The sequence below is a fragment of the Triturus cristatus genome, chromosome 6, assembly GCF_964204655.1.
Source record: "Triturus cristatus chromosome 6, aTriCri1.1, whole genome shotgun sequence".
Classification (NCBI taxonomy): domain Eukaryota; kingdom Metazoa; phylum Chordata; class Amphibia; order Caudata; family Salamandridae; genus Triturus; species Triturus cristatus.
The window spans coordinates 129,501,252-129,515,144 of record NC_140589.1 but is presented as its reverse complement, the minus strand read 5'-3'; the positions used below and the strand labels follow the sequence as shown (position 1 = coordinate 129,515,144).

Sequence of the window (13,893 nt, the reverse complement as noted above, 5' to 3'; positions counted from 1 at the left end):
AGCTGCTCGGAGGAAGGTGTCGGCACCTGAAGGAACGTGTGTGCACGCTCCCACCTGTTGTCTTTTGAATTCATTCCTCAGCTGAGGGCAGCTGCACCGGAGGTGGGTGTGTCTGCACCTTGTTCCTGTTCTTCGGTTAGGGGCGGACTGCTGCTCCATCGTCCCTGCCAGCTGCTCCATCGTCTCTGCCATCCACCTAGGATGCATTTGTCAAGTGTGACGCCATTTGAACTCGAAACACTGACTTTGATTGCAGACAGACCGCAATTCGATTAATGCTGCTGAGAGATTTTCTGAACTTATGTAATTCCGATTGAAACCACAAGATCTGACATGAACTTTAAAAAAGCCCTGAGGAAACCCTGGTCCGAATGGCCACGTAAGGGCGAAACACATGTTGGCTGTTTAAAAGCTCTTTCTGTTTTAACATGCAATGAATATTGGACAAATAAACACATGTAAAACCACAACCTGGATCCAGAAAGCATTTTTTCACCTAGAATGAACTGAGAAAAGGAGGAGGAGGCACTCACTCACTCCCCACTGATCACTGACTGAGGTAACAAAAGGTTTAATACCTCGAGATTCACCTCCTCAAACACAAAATACAAGGCTAATACGTCCAGGAGGGCAGCCTTTGAACCTTCTTTTATTACCCACCTTGGGGATGAGCCTTCCGCCTCCAGGACAATCTTAGTTTCCTGGGTGGAGTTTCATCGGATCGTAGTTCGTCTGTTGTTGGGCACACCTCTCTTCATGGAAGCGTGTCTTTGGGGCTTTCTTATGGTTAACTGAGCCACAGGTTGGGAAGAGGATTTATGTTCTTCATCTTTCCTGCAGTAATCATCATAGTTTATTAGTCGTGCCTGCAGTTCCTCAAGCTGACAGGCACAGCTCCAAATAAAAGGTTCTTTTGCTGCTTGTCAGTTGTTTCACGCTGACAGGCACAGCCTGTTGGATATTTTCCTACAGCATTCCTGGTGGTTATTCGTTATTTGCCTGCAGTTCCTCACACTGATGGGCACAGATGTCGAACAATATTACCAAAGCAGCTTGTCAGTTTTTTCACGTTGATGGGCACAGCCTACTTCAAGACTTTTTTTTTACTTTACTTTTATTTGGGTATTTTGTACCAGGTTGTTATTCTTCATGGTTGTACGGTTAGGGTAACTGTTTTGAATGCCATTGTTTTGGTGGCAGATGTCTATAATTAGTACAGTATCCTAACTTCATCATTAATTGCACATGGTGTTTTATTATATCAATTATGTAGCTATGGCAGCTGCTAATATGTAGCAGCCACCTCCTTTTTTGAATGAGGTGGTTGAACCCAACCTACCATGGGAACAATGGATTGGCCTACTGGAGAAAAGTTCTCCCCATTACGTATGTTACACAGCTTACTCCACAACTTAGGTGATGAGGGTCAAAAAACGTATGACAGCATATCCCTGTCTTCTCAAGAAGAAGAAGATAGAAATGATGATAAAAATGTTTACCAAATTGCGGTAAATACATTTGAAAAATATTTTAATTAAAAAAAAATGTTCTGTTGGAAAGACACAAGTTTTTCTCTAGAGTACAAGGAAAGAATGACAAACTAAAATCTTACATTGCTGTCCTTCAGGGTTTAGCTAACACATGCAAAGTTGAAACTTTAATGGATTCCCTCATTAGGGATCAATTAGTAAGATGTACCAACAACTCCAAGATCCAAGAAAGACTTTTAGTGGTTAATCCGGATCTCAAAGAGGCTATTGACATTGCGGTAGGCATTGAACACACTGCAGACTGCATGAAAGAAATGAAAGAAGGGGTGACAGTCACACGGAGATTAATGTAATAAGTAAACAGGTGACTGGGAAGGAAAGTAAACATAAAAACATGAATCAGGTACCTTTTGTTAACAAATTAAAATGCTATAGATTTGGGAGTCCCAATCATCTGGCAAATAATATTTCTTGTCAGACGAGAGTGATTGTATGTCACAAATGTGGTAAGAGGGGTCATTTGGTAAGAGTGTGCAATGAGCAATGTTACAAACCTGTGTTGGCTATTGAACAACAAACTCCACTCGAAAATAAGCGGGTATTCCAATTGCAGAATGGTAATGAAACAATGGGTTTCCCTTCTTGTAATATCACATTAGACAACAAAATGGTTAAGATGTTAGCAGACTCTTGTTCCCCCTACACCTTGTTGGATGTGATTCTTTTTACTAAATTGTTCCTGATTTGCAGAAGAATTTACAAACTTTGGACATCAAACCAGGTGGTTACAATGGTGACCCTATATCATTATTGCGTATGACAACTATGGAAATTGGCTTTAAAGGGAGAAACACTGTGGGTAAAATCTATGTCACAGAGCTGGGTATTAAATTAGACCATAATAGTCCTGATCTAGTTCTCTTGATGGATCCGTCAGTTGGGGCTAAGGATGTCTGCAGTGATTTTCTAGATGTATTCACTGACAAGTTGGGCTTGCTAAAGAATTACAAGGATTGCATTCAACTCAGATCTAAATCAAGGCCTGTTGCACATAAAGTAAGGTCAATTCCTCATATGATTCATGCCCCTTTGAGAGATGAATCAGACAGATTGTTGGCTTTGGGTGTCATTGAGCCTATTGAAAGCTCACAGTGGTTGGCTTCAATAGTTGTTTCAGCTAAGGCATCCAAAAAGGGTATACAGCTTTGTATAGATCTTAGACATCTCAACGATAACATATGGATGGATAGGCATCCCCTGCCGCATATTCATGAAATACTTACCTTAATTAAGGATGTAGGCTGTTTCAGTGTTATAGATCTCTCTTCTGATTATCACCAGGTAGAGCTACATCCAGATTCACACCACCTCACTTCTTTTATCACTCCTCTTGGTGCATTCCAGTACATACGTATGCCTTTTGGGTTGGCGGCCGCAGCAGCTGCCTTTCAGAGGCTCATGCAACATATTTTGAGAGACATCCCTGGAACCTTTTGTTTCCAAGATGACATTATCATCTATGACAAGGATGTGGATGAACACAACATGATGCTTACGAAGGTTTTTACAAATCTACGGAAGGCAGGGTTCACATTGGAGAAAGATACATTTCACATAGGGGTGGGGTCTGTGGAATACTTAGTGCACACTATATCCCTAGATGGGTGGGGTCTGTGGAATACATAAGGACACACTATAACCCTAGACAGCATAAAACATCAGTAACCTAAGTGAGCACTGATGCTAGCAACAAGGAGTAGGGTGGTAGTTTGACACATGGAAAGGAAAAGAAAAAAGTTGCTGCTTATGCCTCTATCAATCAATCAATCAGTGACACTTATAAAGCGCGCTACATACCCGTAGGGTCTCAAGGCGCTGGGGGGTGGGGGGGGGGAGCCGCTACTGCTCGAACAGCCAGGTCTTCAGCTTCTTCCTGAAGGAGAGGTGGTCTTGGGTCAGGCGCAGGTCGGACGGGAGGGAGTTCCAGGTCTTGGCGGCCAGGTAGGCGAAGGACCTTCCTCCTGTAGTCGCTCTTCGGATGCGGGGGACGGCGGCGAGGGCGTGGTTGGCTGATCGGAGGTGGCGTTTGGGAGCGTAGAAGTTGACTCGGCTGTTGAGGTAGCTCGGGCCTTGGTCGTGTAGGGCTTTGTGTGCGTGGGTGAGGAGGCGGAAGGTGATTCTTTTGTTGACGGGGAGCCAGTGAAGGTCTCTCAGATGTCCGGAGATGTGGATGGTTCGTGGGATGTCGAGGATGAGTCTGGCTGAGGCGTTCTGGATCCGCTGGAGTCTCTTCTGGAGCTTGGCGGTGGTACCGGCATAGAGGGCGTTGCCGTAGTCCAGTCGGCTGGTGACGAGGGCCTGGGTGACGGTCTTCCTGGTCTCGGTGGGTATCCACCAGAAGATCTTCCGTAGCATGCGTAGGATGTTGAAGCATGCCGAGGAGACGTTGTTGACTTGCCTGGTCATGGAGAGGGAGGAGTCCAGGATGAAGCCCAGGTTGCGTGCATGGTCTGTCGATTTGGGTGCGGTGCCCAGGGCGGGAGGCCACCAGGAGTCGTCCCAGGCGGAGGGAGAGGAGCCCAGGATGAGGACCTCCGTCTTGTCCGAGTTCAGTTTCAGGCGGCTGGTCGTCATCCACTCGGCTACCTCTTTCATCCCTTCGTGCAGGTTGGCTCTGGCGGCGGCGGGGTCGTTGGTCAGGGAGAGGATCAGCTGGGTGTCGTCGGCGTAGGAGATGATGCTGAGGTTGTGTCTGCGTACGATGGCCGCGAGGGGGCTCATGTAGACGTTGAAGAGGGTGGGGCTCAGAGATGATCCTTGGGGGACGCCGCAGATGACTCCGGAGGCCTCTGACTTGTACGGTGGTAGGCGGACTCTCTGTGTTCTTCCGTCGAGGAAGGAGATGATCCATTCCAGTGCCTTGTCCTGGATTCCGACGTTGCTGAGGCGCCGTACTAGGGTGCGGTGGCAGACCGTGTCGAATGCCGCGGAGAGGTCTAGGAGGATGAGGGCCGCTGTTTCTCCATTGTCCATCAGGGCTCGGATGTCATCCGTGGCGGCGATGAGGGCGGTCTCGGTGCTGTGGTTGGCTCGGAAGCCGGACTGTGAGGGGTCGAGGGATCCGTTCGTCTCGAGGAAAGCGGCCATCTGCTTGTTGACGGTCTTCTCGATGACTTTGGCTGGAAACGGGAGGAGCGAGATGGGGCGGTAATTCTTGAGGTCGGTGGGGTCCGCTGTTGGTTTCTTGAGTAGAGCGCTGAGTTCGGCGTGTTTCCAGCTCTCAGGGAAGATGGCGGTGTCGAAGGATGTGTTGATGATGTCTCGCAGGTGGGGTGCGATGACAGCGTCGGCCTTGTTGAAGACGTGGTGAGGGCAGGGGTCGGTCGGTGATCCGGAGTGGATGGAGTTCATCGTGCGGATCGTGTCTTCGGTGCTGATCGGGGTCCAGGCGTGGAGGGTGGTGGTGGGGGGTGGGTGCTCGGTCATGGGGTGCGTTGGTTGGTTGTTGAAGCTGTTGTGTATGTCCGCGATCTTGTTGTGGAAGTATGAAGCGAGGGAGTTGCAGAGGTCTTGCGATGGGGTGATGTCGTTGTTTCCTGCGCTGGGGTTGGAAAGCTCTTTCACGATGTTGAAGAGTTCCTTGCAGTTGTGTGCGTTGTTGTCCAACCGGTCCTTGAATGCTGTTTTCTTGGCGGCGCGGATCAGCTGGTGGCTCTTTAGGGCTCTAGAGCCCTAAAGAGAGCTGAGAAGAACTATTCAATAGTTGAAAAAGAGGCCCTAGCATGTTTTGAGGCAGTAAGGCATTTCATATTTTTTATGGGGTATACCGTTTACCATAAAACTGACTATAAGCCTTTAATGTATGCTTTCACCTCTAAGGGGTCTGGTAGAAACACACCCAGGATAGCCAGATGGATACTGGGATTGGAAGGGTACAACTTTAAAGTGAAGTATTTGCCAGGGGCACAGAATGTGGTGGGAGATTTGTTGTCCAGTTCTCCTGCAGTATTGGACAAAGAAACTGACATTGAGGAAGACAAGGATCTCTTTAATAAACTGACAGGTTTGAGCAAGGAAGAGTGGGAGTACTGGTTAACTCTGACATTGTAATAGGATCATTGAAGGAAAGCATGAGGAATGGTTGGCCAGTTGTCAAAAATGAAGTTCCTGCTCTAGTGTCCAAATACTGGGATGTGGGGTTAGAGCTCAGTACACTGGACAATACTGTATGTAGAGGTGAGAAAATCATACCCCCAGAAAAACTAAGGGAGAAAATTGTTGAACTGGCACATGTGCGCCATTTAGGATGCATCCTTACAAAAAACAAAATATGCTTAGATGACTGGTGGCCGGGAATGGATACAATGGTTGAGACCAAAGTGAGAGATTGTATGAAATTCAGGATGAATGACAAAACCCACCAAGCCAGGAAGCCTCCCCTTTCTCCTGTGGAGGTACCGGATAGCCTATGGTCTTATTAGCACTTGACATAATTGGCCCCCTAAATCTGAAGGTGTTGAATGAACGTTACATTCTTGTGTTGGTGGACCGTCACACTCGCTGGGTGGTGTTCAAATATGTACATCAACTAGATACTAGCTGTCTTATCAAGTTCCTGGAAGGGGTATTTTTTGAAGAAGGTATTCCAGATATTTTGGTTTACTGACAATGGTGTGCACTTCACATTGGAAACAATGACATTTCTTTTGTCTGATCTGAAAATCACACACCACAAGACTAGGCTGTATTGCCCTCATGCAAATGGTTTAGTCGTAAGAATGAATTGGTTAATAAAATTGTGTTTGCAAAGGGCAAAATCTTTGGGTTCCCCCCGCTGTAACTGCCTTACATGACACATTCTGGGCATATCGCACCACACCTAACTGTGTTAGGGGCATTGCTCCTTTCACATCTTTAAAGAATAGAGTTGCTATGACCAAGCTATCCGCTTCATGGTTAAAGAAAAATGATGTGTGTGCAGTGGACAGAAAGGACATCTCTAGAAGAGTGACCATGCACCATGAAAGATACAAGAACAGATATGACCAGACCAAGCATGTGAAACATTCAAACATTCAGGTAGGGAATTGGATCCGCATAGATCTTCCCAAACCACGGAGGAAGAATGCCTCCAGCTATTCTGAGCCCCTCCAAATAGCCAGGGTTGGCAAAAATGTAGTTCATCTAGAGAATAGTCAAACCTGGGGTGTGGACAAAATTGTTCCATGTAGGTCCGCTTGTGTGCCCAACGCACACTCTGTTTCAGGAAATTCAGGTATGGATGCAGTTACTGTAGTTCCCAGGAGATCCCAGAGAATAAAATTACCGCAGGTTTGTCGAAATGAATACAGTGTAAGGTGAATTGATTCTAGTCCTACAGGATAAATTGTATATTATGGTCCTGCTCAATAAATTTCCTTTTCATTTCTCCTCCTTCACCTTCCCTTTCTCCTCTTTGCAGGTAATTTGCTACATATTGTTTAGCATTGCTGTGTATCTGTTTCACTGTTACGTTTACCTTCGTTTTATTGCTCTCCCTTGTATGGGAGGTGTGTTAATATCATATATTGGTACATTCCATTGTTACCCTCCGTCCTTTCCCAGTTCGTATGTAGTTAGACTGCTGGGTTCTGAGAGTTCCACATCTGATTTCAGCTGACTGGAACCTGTGGTGGTGGAGAGATGGAATAAAGGATTCTCCTATGCTTTTCAGAGTCTTCTGTTTTGTAACAATTCCCTCTTCAGGTGATTATTGGAAGGTCAGCTCTTGCCATACTCCCAGAAAGCACAGGTGGGGTAGTCTGCATGCCACGTAGCAGGTGTAATCTCTAGAGGCCGTCTTTAGCGAGAATCCTTGCTTATGTCACTTAGATATGACCTGGAGCCCGAGGATGAAACATAGGAGAACAGCAGGCTCTAGGGCTGTCCTTGTTGCTTCTTTCATGACAGCATCCATGCTTCATCTCGCACTCACTTCATCACAATGTTCATGATTATCCAACCCAAAGAACGGGGTCACCGAAGGTAAACGCGATCAGTCAATTTCATGAAGGGGCTCCATCGGCTGCAGAGCAGAAAGTATACCGTTCACTTGAAGATGAGGAGGCATCACTTCTGGGTGTAGTTACTGCTTCCCAAACAACTAACTGCTGCTTGGACCCAACAAGACATTTGCACTGTGGGGTCATCTGAGGTTAAGGGCACTTCAAAATGTGATTCAAAGTGGACAGTGTAGGGAAAAATAGCAAGAATGAATGAGAAACCCACGAAGTCAGGGCCCTTGAGCAAGGTTAATATTTTCTCAATTTCATTTAAGTAAAAAATTTCTTTACTTGTAGAAACTGATTGTCAATAGGTTTTTTATCTGCACTTTTGTTAACACAGTAATTTGCCCGATGGAAACATGTCCTTTCCTTAGCTGAACAAGATCTCACTGGGTCTAGTAATACACTCTGTAGTTGACATTATGTTACGGTGATAATATAAGAATTATAGACCTTTAAAAAATCATTACATATTTTAGCATCTGTATTTTTATGTTAACTCTTCTTCTAGGAACCAGCTGCACTGCGGGTAACTGATTCACTGTGTTTTGTGAGATCCACACACTATTTAGATTGGGAGAGTGGTCTTGGTGGTGAAACTATACAAAGCCTTGCAAAAGTGTCAAACTAGCAACACATTGCACGTGCAGCACATGAAAGTTTAAAACAATGGGTCTAAACACTGCATTTTGTATTTCTATTTAAGACTAAAAATTCTAGGGCCATATATATCAAGGGGTTGCGCTGCTTTTGCACCACGCAACATGGTCCAAAAGCGACATAACCCCTAAGGTGTAATTTATCAGGCCACGAAAGGCCCTGAGTAGCTTCATAAATCCAGAGTATCAAGATGCAATGCAAAGCGCTACATTGCGCTATTCTGCCCAAGGGAGGCATTCAATGGGTGGTGCATGGGTGTTCCCACGCAACACCCATGAATTTTGATGCAATCCGAGATTTACCATTACTGGTAGACCTGGGAATGCGCCAAAATTCTATGCCTTCCCATGTAATTCGTAACGAGGAGAAATATCTTTGTTTATTTGTTTATTTTTTTATTATCCTAGTTTTTAGAAAGAGAAAAATGCCTCCCACGATTGTTTTTGTGCAGAAAGTGTCCCTTCCTGTACCACAACAATCCTGCTTACAATGCAAGTAACTTTGCACCATGATGCAAGAGTGCCTACATTAGTGCTAGGCAGCACATTGTGCAAAAAGGCAGGAATGCGACACATGATGTTCAATACGGCGAATTCCTGCACTTTTCCTGTAACACAGCGCAGCATGGTGTCTTGCAGTGCTAAGCTACATGACTTCTTCATATAAATGCCCCTAATGTTTTACAATCAGCTCTGAAGTGACTACAACTTCGGGCATGTCAGAGTACATAAGAGCTATTTTTCTAGAAAGCAGAAATTAGTGCATGTTCCGACGAAGAAATCCTATGCCAGGTACACCAAATAAGACTATATAAAGCAGGCAAACACTTGTGCCATGGTAAAGGCTACCCCTCATTGGTAAGGGGCTCTCCACTTAGTAAATGTTCATACAAAGTGTTATGTCAAGACAAACACCTTCTCTTATCACTTTTGTGAAGGATGTGATGTGCCTAGCTGTGTGTGTGCAGCTATGTGTCCATAAAGAGGTTTGTACTGCTAACAATATGATGGTGAATATATCACGTCAACATGCTGGCCTATCAAGTGTGCGCCAGAAACTTAGCATAGGCCTCACAACCCTCCTGAATCTGTGCATAATATATTTAAAAGAAAAGACACCCAGGCAAAGGATTTCTTACCTAATTGTAGTACTGCAATTGACCTTAAACTATATTCCAAGGCACTTAAACCCATACCATCTCATAATGCTTCATCTAACAGCTTGTTTGGCCAGCATGTATGCCTACAGTTCTCACATTGCACAGGGCTATATTCTATTTCCCTTTGACAATATTGCAACTCTTTCAATTGATTCAAGAGCATTACATGATGGTGTCAATGTGGAAAGCATCATGGAAATCGAAACTTGCCCAAGTCTATCCAGAACGATCATGATGCCGCAATCCACATTGCAAAGATCTGTACAGCAGGCTGACAATGCAGTTTCCAAAGTGCCCCAATGTGTAAAGCCCAATTATTGGCAGGCAGTTCCCAGCTTCAGCTTCCAGCAGTTATTTTCTATCTTGCCCTGAGCCTGCCACTGAGAGGGGTCTAAGCTGCAGCTGCTTCTGGGGTCCAAGGAATGAGATGAGATCTTCAGGGTCCACTGAACAATGAATGTACCTAGCTTCAGCTGCTCAGTTTGCTGCTGCAGAAATGGATGACAGCTTATGTTTCCTTCTTTCTCTGCAGATGTTTTGGTTTTGCAATTACGGAACGTTTAAGTGGGATCCTGTTTGGGTCACACACAAAACATTATACTCACATATGCTTGCACATGCGGCTGCGTGGTTGTAAGAAAGTGGACAATTAATTAAAGGAAGTGCGGCCTCGCCTCAGATAATAATCATATTCCTTGTCCGCCTGTGCTTAACCCTCTGGTAGCTTGGCACAAAGCAGTCAGTCTTCACTTAGACACGATGTGTAAAGTATTTATGCAGTACTCAACCAGTACCGCATACAGCATAATGGCATGTTTAGGTCAAATAGACCCATGAACGGCTCATTTACACAGTCGCAGATTACGGATCACAGTGTGATAAGAACGCAAGCACACCAGGCACAATGGGAGTGCAGCTGTTGATAATTGTGATAAAATGCATTGCAAAAATGATTTGCTTTTTTTTTCGTTTCAATCTTCTTACAGGCAGAATTTTGGTACTCAAATCCAGATGGAGAGATAAGTATAATCCTCCATTATTTTCACGAGGGAACAGCTTTCTGTGTCGTCAAGAAATATATATAGGAACATTTCTTTGGCAACTCTGTCTTGCCCTGAAGAAAGCCCAGTACCTTACAGGACAGTGACAAGGGCTGAAACATGTTGGCACGTCTTTAGGGTCATAGGACCATAACCTCCATATGACCCTATTTTTACCTTTATTTTAATATCCACTACGTCCCTGCGAATAAAGGGATACCTGGGGAATGCAGTAGGATTTACTGCTGGTTAGCAGGGGTAAGTGCACAGAATGGCCAGCAAAAACGGTTCGGCAATCTAGGGCGACCCTGCAGAAAGAGCACATTTGTAATAGTTGTATTTTACAGGCCACATGTTCCTTGTTGAAGAATAGGCAATGTGGACTGAGTACTGCATTCAGTTGGTTCCAAACACTGTTGTGGGATTTTAGTGAGAATGGGGCCACAAACCCCTTAAGGGATAGGACTTTCAATTCCAAGCAGCCCTAAAAGTAGCTCCCCGAGCTGCAGCTCGCTGGGAAATGCCTGATTGCTCAGGTGGCCAGTGAGAATCTTTCAGGTGGACACTCCTATATACAGCAAAGGCAGTCAGCGTTTTAGGGGTAAGGAAGGTGATTGGTTTGAGTGAAGTTGCCAGTACAGGTACAGAGAGGAATTCCCCCTGTTTTATGCACTTCACTTACTGTTGGATTCGTGGACCCTGGGGTATCCTTTGTATTTGCACTCTATGGTCTCTGGGGTCTTCTAATCAAGTCCAAGAGACATATGCAATGTACTAAAAAACAGACTGGCAGGCTGGGCAGACAAGGCAGCTGATGTTGAATGAACAGGTAGCATATTATGCAGGATATGACCTGGTCATGAATATGTGGCAAGGAAAAAGAGAAGTCGCCTCCTCCATGTCTCATGTCACAGAATGAGGCGCATATGTGGGATATTTAGTTGTAATTCGTCACTGCTAAATGTATATCTGAAATTATAGCTTGCAGTTGTTCATATAGTGCTGCTGGTGGGAAGTAGAAATCGCTTGGTGTCATGAGTTTTTATTTCCATTCATTGAATGAACCTGAATCTGTCATTAGATTTTCAATAATACTTTTCACTTCTAAAGCTATCACTCAAAATATGAATTACCATATTTTCCAGCTCCTAGATTTAGAAATAAATCGCATTTCTGGAAGAATGCCAGACATTTATTCAATGCAAACCAATAAAAATATCATTTAGCTTCACCCAGGGCACATGATCAAGGGGAAGAAAACTTCAAGAGAAAGTGGGGCAGCTTCTGGGGAGCTGCACATAATGTGAGCATTGGGCACTACATGCTGAATTATACGGTAGACTTTCTGTCCCCAGCAGCAGCCTATATTGGGGATACTAATTGTTAGCCAGGACAGGAGAATATCCCCTCTGTTCCCTAGAGGTGCTGCATTAGATTCATAGGAGAAGTATAAAGGGGCATATTTACAAGGCGGCGATAGAAAATTATCACCGCTTTTGCGGCCGTTTTCGGCCGAAAAGCGGTGATAGTTTTATCGCCTAATTAGCAAGGTCTCGCTAACACATGAAACCTTGCTTTAGCGCACGGAATCTTAACGCCCAGCTTTGCATCTGCAAAGTGGACGTTCCTGACCTGACATGACAGGAGAAATGTCGCTAAGCGACATTTCTCCTATCATCAAGCCCCACGCTATGAAGCATAGCGGCAGGAAAAGTAGCGTTAACCCCTGTTATCGCTACTTTCCTTATGCCTGCTTCAGGACTGACTTAGCCATGATATCCTATGGAAGGTGGATATCATGACTAAGTTTGTGAGTCCCTATCATCAAGCTAACGCCACATTTCGTGAGATTATCGCTGGGTTTCCAGTGATAATCTCACGTTAGGCAGTTAGTGCTAGGATTTTTACCGCTTTTGAGATAAGCGTTGCTAATAGCACGCTATCTCAGCGATAAAAATCCACGCTAGCCGGCGATAATTATCCTAGCGCTAAGTGCTAGTGATAATTATCGCCGTTTGTTGCTGATATGCCCCAAAGAATTGTAAGGAATCTTCAGATCTGATGAACCTCACCCAGCCAATCTGGATTTAGATTTGTCAAAATACTTTCGGAGTTGTCATTGCCATGGCCCCCCTCAGAGGGGGGAGACATTTTAATCACTCAGAATGTTGAACAATCATATTATGTACATCATGTCTGTAAAAAATGATGATAAAATTATGTTTCTATATATAAATCTTCAGCAACAGTTGGGAGCTTAGGTCAGCCTTCGGGAATCCCTTGTTTATATCACCTTGACATTATATGTATTTAAATATCATCTGTGTTTTAATTGGGATACCTTTGGACTGTGTTATGTTTTAAAATTAAGGGCCTGATTACGAATGTCTGTCCGCCATCGTCCCACGGATGGGGACCGCCCGCCTATATGGCGGTGGTCCCACATATGGCATTACAATGCGGCCGCCTCAATGGAGGCCGCATGTGCCAAGTTTTCCATTGCGGTGGGTGCTGCTGGCAATGTGTAATGTAAATAAATTGCAGATTCACTTATTTTAATCAGTAATTTTTATATTTGTATGCATTGTTAAGACTTTTTATTGTTTGAAAAAGTGCAGATTGCAGTGCCAAGATACTCTAACAATCTTCTAATGATTAACTCCATGTGTTAAGTTTTGCTTAATTTGTTGACTTTATATAGACATACATGTAAGACATCTTTTTAGAATGTATCTCTCTTTTCATTTCAGGTTTTGGCGCGATGGAGCACCTGGAAATAGACTTTCCTCTCGACTATGACCAGATGAATGGTATTCTCTATAAGTGCAGTTAATGGGTAGGGTTCCTACCTAATGTGGATTGAATGTAACTTACTTGGGGATATTTTCAAAGGAGAAAAAGCACAGAAGGAAAGCTACTGGACAGCCATTATATCGAAAGGTAGGTGTGCAGTAATTTTATTTTTATTCTGTTTTAACATTGGATCTAGTGCTTCGGTGAACCTGATGATGAAAAGGCCACAGAAGAGCTTGGTCGATGCACTCCACTTCATACTTGAAACAGGGTTCAATGTGGGATGCAATTACACCACTTTTCCTCTCTACTTTACCATGCGCAGCTCTCTGCCCTGACTGTGGAGACATCCTATACTTTAGGGAACATTTGAAAAATGTATTTAACTCAAATATGAATTTTAAAATATTTGACTAAATACTATTATAAATTCATTTGATATATTTAGTTAAATGTAGAACAAAATAAAATAAATGCTACTGCATTATTAGCTTTCTTTTGAAATAAATATATTAATTAATGGAAAAATATTATACTACATGACTATTATTTTTCTAAAGCTTGCTTTCCACTCAAGGACAAATAAATCTTATGCCTTTATAATTATTAAAATGGATGTAGAGAATGAATGAATTTGAATTTTAATGTAGCTATATTTTAATTAAATTAAAGTTATGTGCTTTTTAAAATATTGTTCAACATTAAAT

General features: G+C 43.8%; 1 long non-coding RNA gene across 1 annotated transcript in view; it reads left to right on the top strand.

The window, feature by feature from the left end:
• LOC146816503 (uncharacterized) overlaps positions 1-13,893 on the top strand; it is a 518,523-nt gene that overhangs the window by 266,763 nt on the left and 237,867 nt on the right. Inside the window, exon 2 of the long non-coding RNA XR_014962454.1 lies at positions 13,144-13,333. This is a non-coding gene — a long non-coding RNA (uncharacterized LOC146816503). The remainder of the gene's footprint in view (positions 1-13,143; positions 13,334-13,893) is intronic.